The sequence below is a fragment of the Fundulus heteroclitus genome, chromosome 2, assembly GCF_011125445.2.
Source record: "Fundulus heteroclitus isolate FHET01 chromosome 2, MU-UCD_Fhet_4.1, whole genome shotgun sequence".
Taxonomy (NCBI): Eukaryota; Metazoa; Chordata; class Actinopteri; order Cyprinodontiformes; family Fundulidae; genus Fundulus; species Fundulus heteroclitus.
The window spans coordinates 13,584,811-13,600,063 of NC_046362.1; the positions used below are offsets into that span (position 1 = coordinate 13,584,811).

The 15,253-nt window shown below is 38.5% G+C and overlaps 2 long non-coding RNA genes across 2 annotated transcripts; both read left to right on the top strand.

Annotated features, from left to right (window-relative positions):
- Positions 1 to 1,289: 1,289 nt before the first annotated feature.
- On the top strand, positions 1,290 to 5,177 carry LOC118566390. Its single transcript, XR_004932980.1, has 3 exons — positions 1,290 to 1,635; positions 3,639 to 4,102; positions 4,211 to 5,177. It is a non-coding gene; the product is annotated as an uncharacterized LOC118566390 (long non-coding RNA).
- A 1,969-nt stretch (positions 5,178 to 7,146) lies between these two features.
- LOC118566391 lies at positions 7,147 to 10,083 on the top strand. The gene is made up of 3 exons (XR_004932981.1): positions 7,147 to 7,194; positions 9,190 to 9,655; positions 9,775 to 10,083. It is a non-coding gene; the product is annotated as an uncharacterized LOC118566391 (long non-coding RNA).
- Positions 10,084 to 15,253: the final 5,170 nt, after the last annotated feature.

Here is a 15,253-nt window from a genome sequence, read left to right on the forward strand (position 1 = left end):
ACAAGTATGAAAGCACTGGTTTCCAAACTACTTATATAGTATAAAAGTAAAAGTAATCTAAGACAAACAAAATAACATTATAGGCAAAAGCTTAGGTTGCACCACAGGGGCCAATAGTGCACTACCCCAAACCCCCAAAAAGAGATTTTTTTTTTTTAAAGGTCATAATTACTATAATGTTATATTAAGATGTGCTGCTTGTTTCATCCGCATATATGCCCATTTGGAATGAAAGAATTTTTGTGCTGTGCAAATATTTTAAAGAACCCTATGTGTACTACTGGGCATTAAAGGGGACCAATTATGCAAAATACAGTTTTTGTACTTCCATTTGTGTCTCTACTACTCATAGAAACAGTTCAAGCGCGTATTTGCACTTTTTAGAAAAAGCCACCCCCGCGACGGTTGCGTAGAGGTAAGGGAGTTCGTCCTGCATTTGCCGGGTTGCCGGTTCGATCCCCCGCTCTGACTGTCTCCATTGTTGTGTAAGACTGTCTCTGTTGTTGTGTAAGACACTTGCAAGATACTTGCCCTTGGGCAAGACAGTTGCCCAAGTGCGGGTGAAGACACTTCACCCAGGGTAGCTGTAACTACTAACATAGCTCACCACTGTCAGGGTGTGAATGGGTGAATGACTAAACTATAGTGTGAAGTGCTTTGGAGGTTGTTAAGACTAGTTAAAGTGCTATACAAGTACAAGTCATTTATTTGGCAATAAATTTGTGATTTGTTCATGTCTTGAAAACAAGCTGGTTGGCCAACCACGTTGCAGTGTTATAGTAGATACAGCTGTGATGAAAGCAAGAGGTGGCGTAGCTTTTGCTATCACATATGTTTTGTCAGAATCCATGTTTGTCATTATTCAAATCAGTGTGTCCAGCGTAACTTGTTGTGGTTTCTCACGGCCCCTGCTATAACATTTTCATTTTATACCATGATTGGCTGAAACCAACCTTTGTTAGCACTAGATGTTGCTTCACCCAATCAACTCACAAAGTTCTGTGAATGTCCCTCTTTTCTCTGAGCTGATTTGATAGGCGCAGTCCCATATTGATAATGTGCAGAACGTAGAGTGTTACACATTATCAATCTGTCAATCTGACTTGCTAGGTTATCTGTTTGCAGCCATTTTCTTGTGCATAAAGTGTGAGTGTAAAAATTGAGTTATGGGGAGGGGGGGCGGGGGAGGGGGCGAGGTTAACTACAGCTTATTTGCGTAAAAGTGACAGAGCCCTTGCTTTATGACTTTTGATTTACAGATATCATGAGCTTTTGCCTGTTAGGGAAACCTTTCTCATCTCTTTTCTTTTCCTGTTGTAAACACTATTTTAGCCTTGGCATAGTGCTTAGATGAAAGTTACATGCACATTGTTTTGTTTGTGTATTTTAGTTAAACTTATTACTATTAAGAAGGAAATCTTAGTAGATATTACATTTAATTATACATAATTTAGGGATCATTTGTCAAAGAAGTACCATTTGAAGACCTTTTTTCTTGAATTGGAAGTGGAAATGTTAGTCATGTAACACCTACTCCACCCTCCTACTTACAAAAGGAAATGAAATGTAAATCTGTCTTCAGAAGAAACCGAGTCCTTTGTTGCTCCTGATCTTAATCTCGACTCACACCATCAGGTAAATATACATGCTTAAATTACACGGGTTAATCGTTTGGATCCTGAGTGATGTATTTATCTGTAAATAGAGGGGCAAATGGGAAAAAGATTGGGGCAGGGTGACACAAGGAAAAAGTATTTAGCCTAGGAAAAAGGACCAAATTATTTTCATAATAATGTGATTTCAATAATTGTTGCTAAAGGGCTACAAGCTGATACATTGGTGTATTTGGTTTAAATCTGTCAGAATCTGTTTTGAATGTTCATACGCTTAAACCTAGATTTTCTTTTTGATCCAGAAAAAGACTGGATCATTTTTATTTATCTATTTGATATGCGAAATCCTAGAACTGGGTTTGCTTTCTTTTTACAAAGTAAATTCAAGTCAAGTCAAGTCAGCTTTATTGTCAATTTCTTCACATGCTCCAGACATACAAAGAGATCGAAATAACGTTTCTCACTATCCCACGGTGAAGACAAGACATATTTTACCAATTTAAGTACACAGACAAACATAACATTCAGATAAACAAAAAATAAGTAAATAAGAGGGCACATACAATGAAGAAATAAGAGCAGCGAAATTTGGTTTTTAAATTGTACATAGACAGTCAATAAAATAGTAGTGCAAATTCAGGCCAATAAAATAAAAGGCTGAGGTAGTTCCATTTGACATTAGTAGGAAAGAAAGTGGCATAGTGGTGCAAGTTATGTAAGAGCAGCAGAAATGTTGTGTTTTCAGGACAACAACAACAAATTGCAAAGTGTACAAGTGTGCAGGTGGAGTAGTGCAAGGCAGCCATCTGTGGGTCCAATGTCCAGGATGTTATGTAGCTGAGGGTGGAGAGAGTTCAGCATCCTAACAGCTTGGTGTATGAAGCTGTTGGTGAGTCTGGTGGTGCGGGAGCGCAGGCTTCTGTACCTCTTCCCAGAGGGCAGTAGGTCAAACAGATTGTGAGCGGGGTGACTTGCATCACTCAAAATGTAAATGTCTTTCAGGGAAGGGAGTGAAACATCAATAATCCTTCCAGCTGTGTTCACTATGCGTTACAGGGCTTTCCTGTTGTATACAGTGCAGCTTCCGCCCCACACAGCGATACAGCTAGAAAGGATGCTCTCAATGGTGCGTCTGTAGAATGCGCTCATGATGGCTGGTGGAGCACTTGCTCGCCTGAGTTTCCGCAGGAAGTACAGGCGGCGCTGAGCTCTCTTCGCCAGTGATGCAGTGTTGGTGGTCCAGGAGAGGTCTTCACTGATGTGCACCCCCAGGAATTTGGTGCTGCTCACTCTCTCCACCACAGCACCGTCGATGGTCAGTGGCAGGTGTTGGGTGTGACCTCTCCGGAAGTCAACAACAATCTCTTTGGTCTTGCTGACGTTCAGCAGGAGGTTGTTGTCCCTGCACCACGTGGTCAGATGGTCGACCTCCTACCTGTATTGAGTCTCGTCACCCTTGGTGATGAGACCCACCAGAGTTGTGTCGTCAGCAAATTTCACTATGTGATTGTTGCTGTAGGTTGCAGTGCAGTAAATTGCAGTAAAGATTAAAGTTGGTCATTAATGTGATGCATATGTAGCATGTTTTACATTTCCTCAATCTAGAATGAAGACACACTCTACTAAGTAATGTTTGTTTCAACTTTCTTCAGTTTTCTTTGAAGAGAGTGGTATACTTTGTTTCACAAAACTTGGTGTAATGAAAACTTTGTTAATTGTTGACTGATTGATTGCCAGCATTTAGTGGCCTTTCTAAAACAAAAAAGAGGACAATCACTTTCACACCAAAAATCATTTGTTTAAGTATTGAAGTAATAGGTTTTAACATGTATGTATTTTTTAAAATAAAATGAGCACATTTTAACTTGACAAGGCATTTACAATACTTTTACTATGAAAAGAAAGATAATACTCCAGCCCAGGTGTTAAAAGCATTTAAAATTGCAATCAGGTTTATATTACAATACAACATTTTTATTGCTTCTCCTAATTCCTCTTTTTCTTCTTGTGTTTCTCTAATTATAGAGTTAAATATGGATCTGAAGGAATGGCTCAAAAAGCTAACAGAAGAATTTAAAAAAAGCCCACTGGCAGCTACTTTTTCTTTTGGATTGATCCAAGTGATATTTGAGAAGCTGGTGGAAGTGGAGTTTTCATGCCCTTGTGACTCTGGGTACAACCAACTATACACCTCAGCATTTCTCTGGGTTCCAGCCGCTGTAGTTTTTTTGCTATTAATTATGGTTAAATTTCAGGAAATACGTGAGTCATGTATATCCGCCATCCACGCCTTTATTAACATCTTGGTTTCATCCATAACATGGCTGATAATAGTGTTTATCGATGGTCGTTATTATGCCTGCATAGAGACCGACTGGTCAGGAAAGTATGAAATGATTGAGAATGCCGCACCCCAGAAATGGTGTAAACCAGCCAACTCCTCTCAGGAGTTACTGGCCGAAACACAGAGATGGTATTCTAAATCGCAGGTAAGAAACAACAACATATCAACAGATTTTCACTGATCGAAAATTTAGATGAGTAGTATTTGTATGCTAATAAGAAGTATTTGTTTCTCTTTTTTGGATGCTTTTTAGTTCATTGGAAATTTGATGGCATTTGTGTTGACCTTGCTGTATCTGATATATTGGGCTGGCTTCAAGTGCTGCTGCAAGGAACAAAATCCGGAAACTCCAAGACATGAAGAGAACGAGCCGATTGAAACCTCAAGATGTTGAAGAAATTAGAAACATTTGTATGATATGCCAACTTTAAAATATTTGGTATAGCTGTAAGTGTGTGCTTTACATGTGATAACATTAACTGTTTGTTTATAACTATACAGCCCAAAATTTGTCTTGCAGAAACACTTATAGTATTTCTGCTTTTTTTATAATTTTTTGTTATAACTATGATAATAAGGTTTTCGTTATTTTTTTTAGATGTTTTTCCTATTATGTATTCATAGGAAAAAGTACTATTTTAATTACTTGATTGTATATTTTAATTAATATATAGGATTTGTATATTTTATCTGTACTCTTTCCATATTGTCCTATTTTACATATGTATGCAAGTCCAAAACATATATATTATATTCCAAGGAAGTGCATTTTATCAAACTACTGTTTGTCATGCTCCCATTTTTCTCCAATATGGTCATTTATCTTGCGATATTGTGGTGGTCAAACTAAATGACTCAACACCGTTTCATAAAAAGAAGATAGAAAACTATTAGTTATGAAAAACTTTGTTATTTTAAGAACATGTGTGTAGCTGACGCAGAAAAAGGATGTCTTATTTTGTTATTTTATAGTGTTTACTAAGACTACAAGATCTGTCATGTTACTGACATCTATTAGCACATTGGAGTACTGTGTTTAGAGCTGAACTTGCACTGAGCTCATGTTCAATTAAAACACTTGCTGCGAAAGACGGACAGAAGACAAAGACGGGTAGTTGGAGATTTTGATGCAAAAAACTGACATATGGTTGAAAAACTTCTCTTAAATGTTTGGTCAGAAGTTTACGGAGCCCCTAAAGGGACATGGAGGGGGGAAAAAACTATTGCGAGATCGCGCAATAGTTATTGCGAGATCTCGCAAAAGTTTTTTTTTTCTCCATGTCCGTTTAGGCATAGACATCATATACGTAGACGTGTCGTTGGGCACGGGTTCGCACGTCAACGCCACCGCCATATTGTATGTGGCAGAAAAAAGTTAAGTTCTGTTGTAATAAACGTGGATCAGAGAAGATGCCTCATTCCTGTGCTGCCCGGAAAATGCCAAAGATACTGTCTATTCCCAGAACCATGACAATTCACCAGGTCATTACTCTGGCTCCAGAAGAACTGATGGTTCGGGATATAAGTTCCATGTGCACAACACGTAAGCAGTTTGACGGCAAGTGCTTAAACACCCAGTGTTTCAGTTTTGGACTGAAGACGGAACTGGCTGTATCACAGCCATTGATGTGAGGGAAATACAGGAAAACAAACCAGTGGGAAAGTTCAGAGCTGATTGGTAAATGGTGTATTCTCAGATATAATCATGATTTGTATCCAGGTAACATACAAGAGACACATGTCCAGGTCAAATGTTTGCATTGTATTGGGTCAAATCAATTCTTCTGGCTGCATAAGGATGAAACTGGTACCTGTTTGATGAAGTTCTTGAACTTATTCCACCCCCACAAAATGTTACAAAGCACTATATGTGGAAGTCTTGAAAGAAGTGTGGAACCGACTCACAATGTGGACATATTGAAACAAAAGACACATCCATGCATACATACAGACACACACACTGGTATAGGAGCACACATGCAAAATCACTTTAACATGGACACAAATACAAGCACTGATACAGCCCCATTAAAATCTTTCACTGTCTAATCATTATTGTTATTAATATAGGTATATCAAATTACAAGTGTAATTGTAAGCATCAGCATCATTTGTGTTTGCTGCATGTTTACACTTTGTGTTTGTAATTTCTGTGATCTTTTGCTGCATTTTTCCTTTACATGTGTTTTGTGTTTGCAGTAGTTTTTGGGTTTGCAGCGCATTTATGTATTTGCACCTTTTCGGCCACTGTGATCTCTCGAACTGCTGTCGCGCAATTCAACTCATTTTCTGTGCTCGAAGATACCAATCCTGCTCACTTGCAGCATTTACTCTACAAATAATCCTACTCGGGCAGTCTTTTCAAACAGTGCCAGAACACACTGTGACCTGTAACTGCCAGGTTGTCGGTTCAATCCTCCGTTCCGACCGTCTCAGTCGCTGCGTCCTTGGACCAGAAACTTCAGCCACATTGCCTGCTGGCGGTGGTGAGAGGGTCTGGTGGTGCATATGTATGGCAGCCTGGCTTCTGTCAGCCTGCCCAGAGCAGCTGTGGCTACAAACATAGCTCACCACCGTCAGTATGTGAATGGGTGAATGATCAAAGTGTAAAGCACTTTGGGGTCGTCGGACTTTAGAAAGCGCTATACAAGTACAAGCCATTTACCATTTATTCTATCAGATTCTGTTCTGAATGCTAATGCTCTTGTGATTAGATTTATATCAGAACCTGGAAAAGTTTTTTTTTTTTTTTTTTGCAGGTTCTGGCACGTAAAATCTCTGAATTTGGTTTGCTCCCTTTTTATTAAGTAAAGCACTTTAAAGACTGAAGTTGGTTGTTTGTGTAAATGCCTCTTTAGCATGCTTTACATTTCCTTGGTCTAGAATGAAGGCACACCGTTTGTAAATCATGGTTTACTTTCTTTTTCACAACACTGTGTGTAATTAAAGCTTTGCTTTTTGACTTTAGATTGACATGGAACTCTCTTTTTTTTCTTGTAAACACAACTTTAACCTTTAATAGTGCAAATTGTTTTATTATTATTTACTTTGTAATAATATGTCAAAGAAGTAGTATTAAAACACTTTTTTTCTTGAAATAGCAGTCAATTGGTTAGTCATATAACACCTCCTCCACTCTACTACTTATAAAAGGAAATGCACGCCTATCTTCAGAAGAAACTGAAACTTCTGAAAGTCCTTTGGGGTTCCTATCTTTATAGTGACTCAGGCCATCAGGTAAAATACTTTTTTAATTAAAACTGGTTAATTTTTAGGGGCCTCAATCATGTTTTTATCTGTAAATAGAAAAATTATATAGAAGTTGGGGCAGGGATGACACTAGGACAAGGGTAAAAATGCTAAAACAATGATGTGATTTCAGTAATTTCTGCTAAAGGGCTTTTACAAGCTCATAAATTGGTGTGTTTGAATTCAATTTGTCAGAATCTGTTGTAACTGTTTATTCATTTGAAGTTAGATTTTGTTATAGAAACTGGAAATCGCCCACCATTTTTAGTATATTATGACATGTAAAATTTGCTTCTTCAGGGTGACTGTATTTAAAATTTAGGTTAGGGTCTGGAGCTAAAGCCCCTGTTGCACTAGTTCAGTTTGGTCGGGCTCTACTCGGCTCTGCCCCCTTACAGCCATTTCAGCAATAGTTTTTTTCAGGTCCTGGGTTTCTGGGTTGCCCTGCTCAGGAGGAAGGTCAAACCAAAGAAACTCGAGTGAAGTTTTGACATGAATACACTGCTTTTCAGCGATTGGGCAAGGGGAAACAAGAGGGTTTGGTTCCAGATTTTTCAAAAGTGTTATTGCTGCAAACAAGACGTGAATGGGGGTTAAAGCCACACCTCTAGGTTGTTCCCTCTTCCAGGCATTTCTTGGCTGGTTGAAAAACAACACATGCCCATTAGGGCTGCACAACATATCACAAATCTATCATTATGGACATTTTACTGATAACAATGTGCATTTTGCAAAGAACCACCTGGAGTGCAATAAGTGTTAGCTAATTATTTAAGCACCCTGAATTCAGGATCTAAGTGCTCATAATGTGTTTGCTGACATTTGTTGTTTAATGAAACAAAAAAAGTTTGAGAAGGTAAAAACGTGGTAAAGTTGTGTACTCAGGAAGAGTGAGTGCTTCTAATAGCATTAGGCTAGCGGACATTCGGCGCTAATTTTAAAAAGCTTCGGCTTTATTTTGGTCATAATGAGCGGACCGGAAAACACAGACATGAATATTCCATCAATGTATAAACCTTTGTTGAGATAACGTTTCTTATAGCCATAAAAACATATCTGAATTACATCAGCATGCCGTGTTTTTCGAAGAAGCTAACGGGAGCTATGTTGGTTAGCTCCATGTGTTTAAAAACACCAAGAAAACGCATTACGTAAACCATTCTAAATAAACCATTTAACTTTCCCCAAAACGTAGCTGTTAGAAGGCGGCCCCCGGTCATAGTGGGCTCTCCGGCATGTGAAACTCAGCACTGCAGCGGGATCAGCTTTGTCTGGCGAGGAGACCGCTCTGCGCCATCTTGAGTCAGCTCTCTCCTGCACAGCTTAGACAGACCACCACTGATTTGATTATGATGTCAGTTTCACAGAAAGCACACTTGATGGCACAACATTAACGCATTGCTTTTTTCTGTATTCATGGCAAGCTATATCGCTATCGCAACTTATACTAATATTGTGTAGCCCTAGCACTGATTAAAGCTGAACTATGCAGAGCAGAGTAGGGAGGGCGAAATTGAGTAGTGCCAGTGGAAAAGGGGCTTAAGTGGAAACTCAAACGATGTTTTCAGGACAGCTTGCCATGGTGCGACTTGCTGAAGGGATTGTATTTCACAGCTGGGTTGGGGACGTCCTTTCATGACAGGGAGGAGGTAGCTTGGAGAGAGACATCTGGGGACCTTAGCTTAAACTGTTGCATCCATGGCCTATTGTCAAACAAGAAGTAAAGGATGGATGGATATTTTTCTTCATACTGACTACATATTTTCTTGATTGCAAGAGATGTTTATTTTTTGTTTGTTTTTTTATTGTCAAATTTGACACGTTATAACTTGTTAATGAAGAGGAGTAGAGTGCATTTAACATGAAAACAAAGCTAATACACAGCAGATGTCAATAAGATTTTAAATTGCTATCAGGTTTGCGTTCTAATACAGTATTCTTATTGCTTCTCCTAATTTCACTTTTTCTCCTTTTTTCCCCCAGTTATAGAGTTAAAATGGAGCTGAGGAGGGAATGGCTGTCTCAGGTGACAAAAGAAATTAAAAACAGCCCCCTGGCAACTAATTTCTTTTTTGGAATAGTCCAGTTGATCGCTGAGGGACTGGTGGGAATGGAGTTTTCTTGCCCTTGCGACGCTAGATACAACAGAATGTACACTTCAGTATTTTTCATTGTTCCACCAATTATAGTATTTTTACTAGCCGTGGGAATTAGACCATTCTGTAAACCATGTAAATCAATCTTCGATTGCCTAAATATAACCATAGTTCCAACAGCGTTATGGCTGGTAATATTGTTGACTGATGGCCGTTATTATGCCTGTTTATTAACCAACTGGACAGGAAAGTATGAAATAATTGAGAATGCTGCACCCCAGTATTGGTGTAAACCAGTCAACTCATCTCAGGAATTACTGTCCAAAATCCAGCTAATGTATGCTGAATCACAGGTAAAAAAAATAACATTTTGAAGATTTTAACAAATCTACAATTCAGATTAATAGTTTTTGTATGCTTCTTAGATATATTTTTTGATTTCTCTGTTTTTGTGTTTGTTTGTTTTTTGCAGTTCTATGGATTGTACACAGCACTTGGAATGACCGTGTTTTATTTGGTATGGATGTACGGCTCCAGATATTCCAGCCGCCACTGCAGCCAAAATAATGAAAATCCAGAAGCTCCAGGAAATGAAGAGAATGAGCGTGTCGAACTAAACCAACAACCTTGAAAGAAATAAGAAACTATTGTAAGAAAAGGCAACCCTAAAACAATGTAATTATGTGCTTTACATATAATAAGATTAAGTATTCATAGCCATACAATCCAATGTTATTATTTCAATTATAGTTTCTAAATGCTATTAAATCATATATTCATATAAAATTCTTATTTTCAATACGTTATGTTCAGTTGTTTGAAGATTGCCTATGTCTGTAAATTTTGCCTATAGTTTTTCCATTTTGTCCTGTTATAATCCAAGGAAAAGAGTGTTATTATACTGCTATTTCTCAAGATCCTAAATGTCTTAACAAATTTGTAAATAACTAAAACTTAATTTGCAGAAGCATAAAAATAAATAAAAAATACTGAACAAATTTTATTATATTTCGTCCTTATAACTGAAAGTTTTTCATATATTAAAAGAAAACAAGAAATGTATTTCTAGATTCTCTGATAAATTTTGAAAAAAATGTTTTTTAACTGTAGTTCTTGTGAAAGCATTTTGACTGAGGTAAGGAGAATTGATATGGTTTTGGATGAAAGACTCTGAATGAGAGCAATTACGGAGGCAGGCAGTTTAGTTAAGGTGTTTATTGTCAGGTTGTAGTTTGAACAAGAACTGGGTGTCGGGGAGTTGAGGGTCTTCTGGGCTCTGTGAGGAGGAAGCTTGGATTTGATCTTGAGGAAGTGCTGTCCAGAAGTCCAGGTTGTCGGTACGGGTCCAGTTAGTTCTCTCCAGGTGGTCGGTTGGAGGGGGGACAGGCAGGTGAGCAAAGGTGGGAGGGCTGACTCTTTTTTTTTTTTTTTTTTTTCCAGTGTCCTGTCTAGCAATATGGCAATAGGAATTGATGTCTCAATGCCAGATAGAGCTCGACAGATTTTGCTTTTACAAGTGGAGCAAACAGCTTTCGCCATAGTGCTCCACTTGATTTATGCTTGTAAATAGCTTTATTATGATTCCTGCAAGGAGAATTTCAAATTATATGGACATGACAATGGGAGAGTAAAGGAAGAACAAAAAGTGAAAGAAAAGAAAAAAAAAGAGTAGAGGTGAAAGAAAGAGGAGATAAAAGGGAGAGAATGATAAAACCTTCTTTGTCTGCTCCATCACCTGGAAAGAGACACAAAAAGAACAGCACAACCAACAGACATAAAGCAACAGATACACTCGAATAACACCTAGATGCCATTGCTAAATCATATATATTATTATGTAAGCTGACATGTGTAATGTGATATTTGAAAAAAGAAAGTGAAAAAACATATATAAATAAATAAATAAATTATAAGATTACTGTATATAAGTGAACACTTAATACCTGGGACCCAGCACCTGTGGGAGATGTGAAAGTGCACTAGTTTAGGTGAAGATTATCCAGAAATAGCTTGATAGTGATTGTGGAGAACCGAAGAGGACTGACTCTGATACGGGTCCAGATTCTGCGGTTCTTGGCTTGGTGTCTCTTTGGTAAGATCCAGGGTTCCAGGAGGAATAAAAATACAGGCTTGGTTAGGTTCAGGTTTCAAGGTAACAAGGACTAGACAAGGAGTAGGTCTGTACCACACTGAAGGGTTAACGAACTGACGCCCTCCTCCTGGTTCCAGCTCCTTAAGAAGGACTGTGATTAGCCCTGATGGAATGTACCTGCCCGTCACGCCCTGCTGTGGAGAGAGAGGGAGAAAACCAGACCTGCACCTAGACCTCAGAGTATGACAAGAAATGGTTCATCTGGTTCAAAGCTATTCAACAGGTGTTTTCCCTGCAGGTTAAGGTGAATGCATTTTCAGTTTTAGTACAAAGCGCGTCTTAGGCCATTTTTCACGTCATATACTCCCTTCACCTCACATACTCAGGTTGAATGAGTTCCAGCAATGCAGATGTTAAACAGAAAATTGTGGTCAAACATGTATGAAGCTGTAATGATAAATTGCAACATTAAAAAATCTGTAGAAGTGGTGAAGAATGTTAACATTTGATTACAAATAATTTTTACATTTGGATTAATATTATTGTCTACACTTTGACAGCACATTTTTCTTATTTTTTTCCATACTTTAGATTGAAGCAAGCTTTTGTTTTGATTTTTCTTTAGAAAATAGCTTTCAGGTCAACAATATTTACAAATAATAGCCATTATTGATCTGTGCGTTATCAATAATAACAAAACTCTATCGTGTGTGTGTGTGTGTGTGTGTGTGTGTGTGTGTGTGTGTGTGTGAGTGCGTGTGTGTGTGAGTGTTGCAAACTCCCATAAAAGATCAGTGTCAAAAACAGAAATATCTATATCTTGTGTTGCCATCTAGTGTCATTGCAGTGCATTTCAATCTACCTCTTTTAAATACTCTCCTAATACTTTTTCAGAACTTTATTCAAGAAAATGTGCATTCTCAAACAGCAAACCAATACAAAATAAAACCTTCTAAAACTCACAATAAGCACAAAAATAATAATATCACATAAAAATATAATTTAAATATGCAATCACAATTCAACAAAGAATAACAGACAACAATAAATCAGACAGTGAACATAAAGCTTTTCGGCATGAGATTTTTCAATGTTGTCCAAAGAAGGTTTTATCAGATGGAGTTCTTGTTTAAAGATAGACTATAATGGCTTAGATCTGCCACATCTGCATGTATATAACATTTCAATACTATAATGACATTAATAAGATATTCAACTTTATTTCAAACTGTTATACCATTTATGACATGACAGATCACATTTCCTATGATGCAATATGGTCAAAATGGCCACCGACTCCCATCATGCAACACGGTCAAAATGGCCACTGGCCATAGCTACCACAGACATCATATACGTAGACGCGTCATAGGGCGCAGGTTCGCTCGTCAACGTCACCGCCATATTGTATGTGGCAGAAAAAAGTTGAGTTCTGTTATTGTGAACGTGGATCAGTGAAGATGCCTCATTCCTGTGCTGCAATAAATACACACACACACACACCACACACACACACACACACACACACATATATATATATATATATATATATATATATATATATATATATATATATATATATATATATATATTTGTGAATGTGTTATGAATATAAGGATCAATTTGTTAAATCTAAACATTGTGGTCTACATTATTTCATAAAACCGTGTCACATGTGAACCTTTAGGAACAGACTTTTTAGGGGAGTATTAAAGAGGTAAAATTAATAATATGAGGAAAAAAAGTCCTAGGTCAATAAAGTAAAAATAAACAAACAAACAAAAGTGATAATGTTATGATAAAAACATCATATTATGAGAATTAAGGGGGAACATTTCCAGAATAATCAGTTTGCAGAATTATTTCACTCCTGGAGTAATAGGGCCAGGTTAGATTATTTTAAATATTTTTATTCTTTAGGAGAATAAATTCAGGAGAATGAAGCTAAAGGGATACGAAAATAAACTTGTAATATTACAAAAAAGAAATACTACGAATACAAAGTATATTCAGAGATTAAAGTCCCTCTGATACTGTTTAAGTGACTGAGTAACTGCAGATTTGCCACATTTAAGATGGCGGCCGCTCTGACGCATCGCAGCATAGGCAGAACCCGCGCAATGACGCGTCTACTCTTATATTATGTCTATGATAGCTGTGATATGGTTTAAAAGCGCTGGGCGCTCTGAAATCTGCCTACTTTTCACGGCTTAGAATGGGACACACTGGATTGAATAGATCATTATTTTTGATAGGTAAACATCAGACAGGAAAATGTGACTGTGGGGAAGATGAGACTGTGGAACATGTCATTTTGAATTGTAATAAATATTGGATTCAGAGAAACAGGTTGACAAGTAAACTTAGTAACATGAAAATTAAACTTGATATTGTTGATTTATTGCGAAAGGAATCAGAAGGCAGAGGATACCAGGTCATATTTGAGTTTTTGAAACAGAGTAGGTTGTATAATAGGATATAGTTTTTTTTTTTTTTGTTTGTTTTTTTTTGTCATGCGGTCCACACTCCATACCAGTTGGTGGCGGTAATGCTCACCTAAACATTTTTTGGCCAACCACCAATAAAAATCAAGAAGAAGAAGAAGAAGAAGAAGAAGAAGAAGAAGAAGAAGAATCTGCCTACTTTCTTGGCACTCCGCCAAACTGTGGAGACACGTACAGCTGTTTAATCCCGGTGGGATTCCCCACGTGGCACATGCTCGATTTCTCGCTGGACCGAGAACTTTCAAAGCAAGTTCATCCCTGCTCTTCATATGCAGGAGGTCGACTTTAAGAGGTACTTCGAATTAGGGTGACCATATTTTCATTTGGGAAAACCAGGACACCTCGGAGCGGGGGGGGGAGAGGTGTTGTAAGGCAAACGCGGCCGAGCAGGGGGGGAGAGACAAGCGCGGCCGACAAGCGCGAGGGAGGACTCTATCTTCTGATTAATAACAGGGCTGCCAACACTGACGCGGCTCAGGGATTACGTCACACGCAGCGTGGCGTACCAATGAAGGTAATTTAAAAAACAGGACATTTCCTCACTTTATAAAAAAAACCCGTTCGCGGATTTTGCTTGAATCTTTGTTCAGGAGTAAGACTGGTCCTTTTCCAAAGCTCGCCCTATACACTAGCTGGGCACTAAAGATGTCATTAGGACCTGCTCCTCAAGCTTACCTGACTCCGCCAGATAGATTTGCTCCGCATATCCATCTGGAAACCTTCCGTTGAAGTAATTTTGGGAAGGGGCGAAAATACTGGTTAGCTGATTGGCCTATGTTGGTGATAGACGGGCCAAATAAACCAATCAGATTCGTCGTAGCTTGTAACAGAGCGACGACGAAAACACAGCCACAAGCCAAGCTACTCTTGCTGCTGCAGGTAAAGGCTCGTTAGCTCAGCAAAGAAATACTCTGTAATGCCGATAAAACTTGCTCGATAGCCGCACTAACGCTACTTTCATCGGCTGAAGCCGCCATGTTCTTTAGACTGAACTGACGCTCCTCGTTGCGTCACACCTCAACCCGCCTCAAAGCCAACGCTGACTGGACGTTCGTTTGGTGAACGGCTCCAAATTTTCTTTAACGGAGAGTAGCCAGTAGGCCGTGGGCCAGAATCTGTAGGGTGACTTTTCGTATGAACTGTCAGGGGGCAACTTTTTTCCACCGGGAAAAGTTGCTACACATGGCAGTGAACTCAAAACACCAATGTTCCCACGTTTTCACTTGCACATTAAGAAGTTATAGCCGATAAAAAAAATCTAAACTGTGGCGCTCCGGTCCAAGAGGTCACGTGATTCGATTTTTGCTGCTCAGCCAATCAGATCGCTGTATTGTCAGCTGAGCGAGTTTACCACG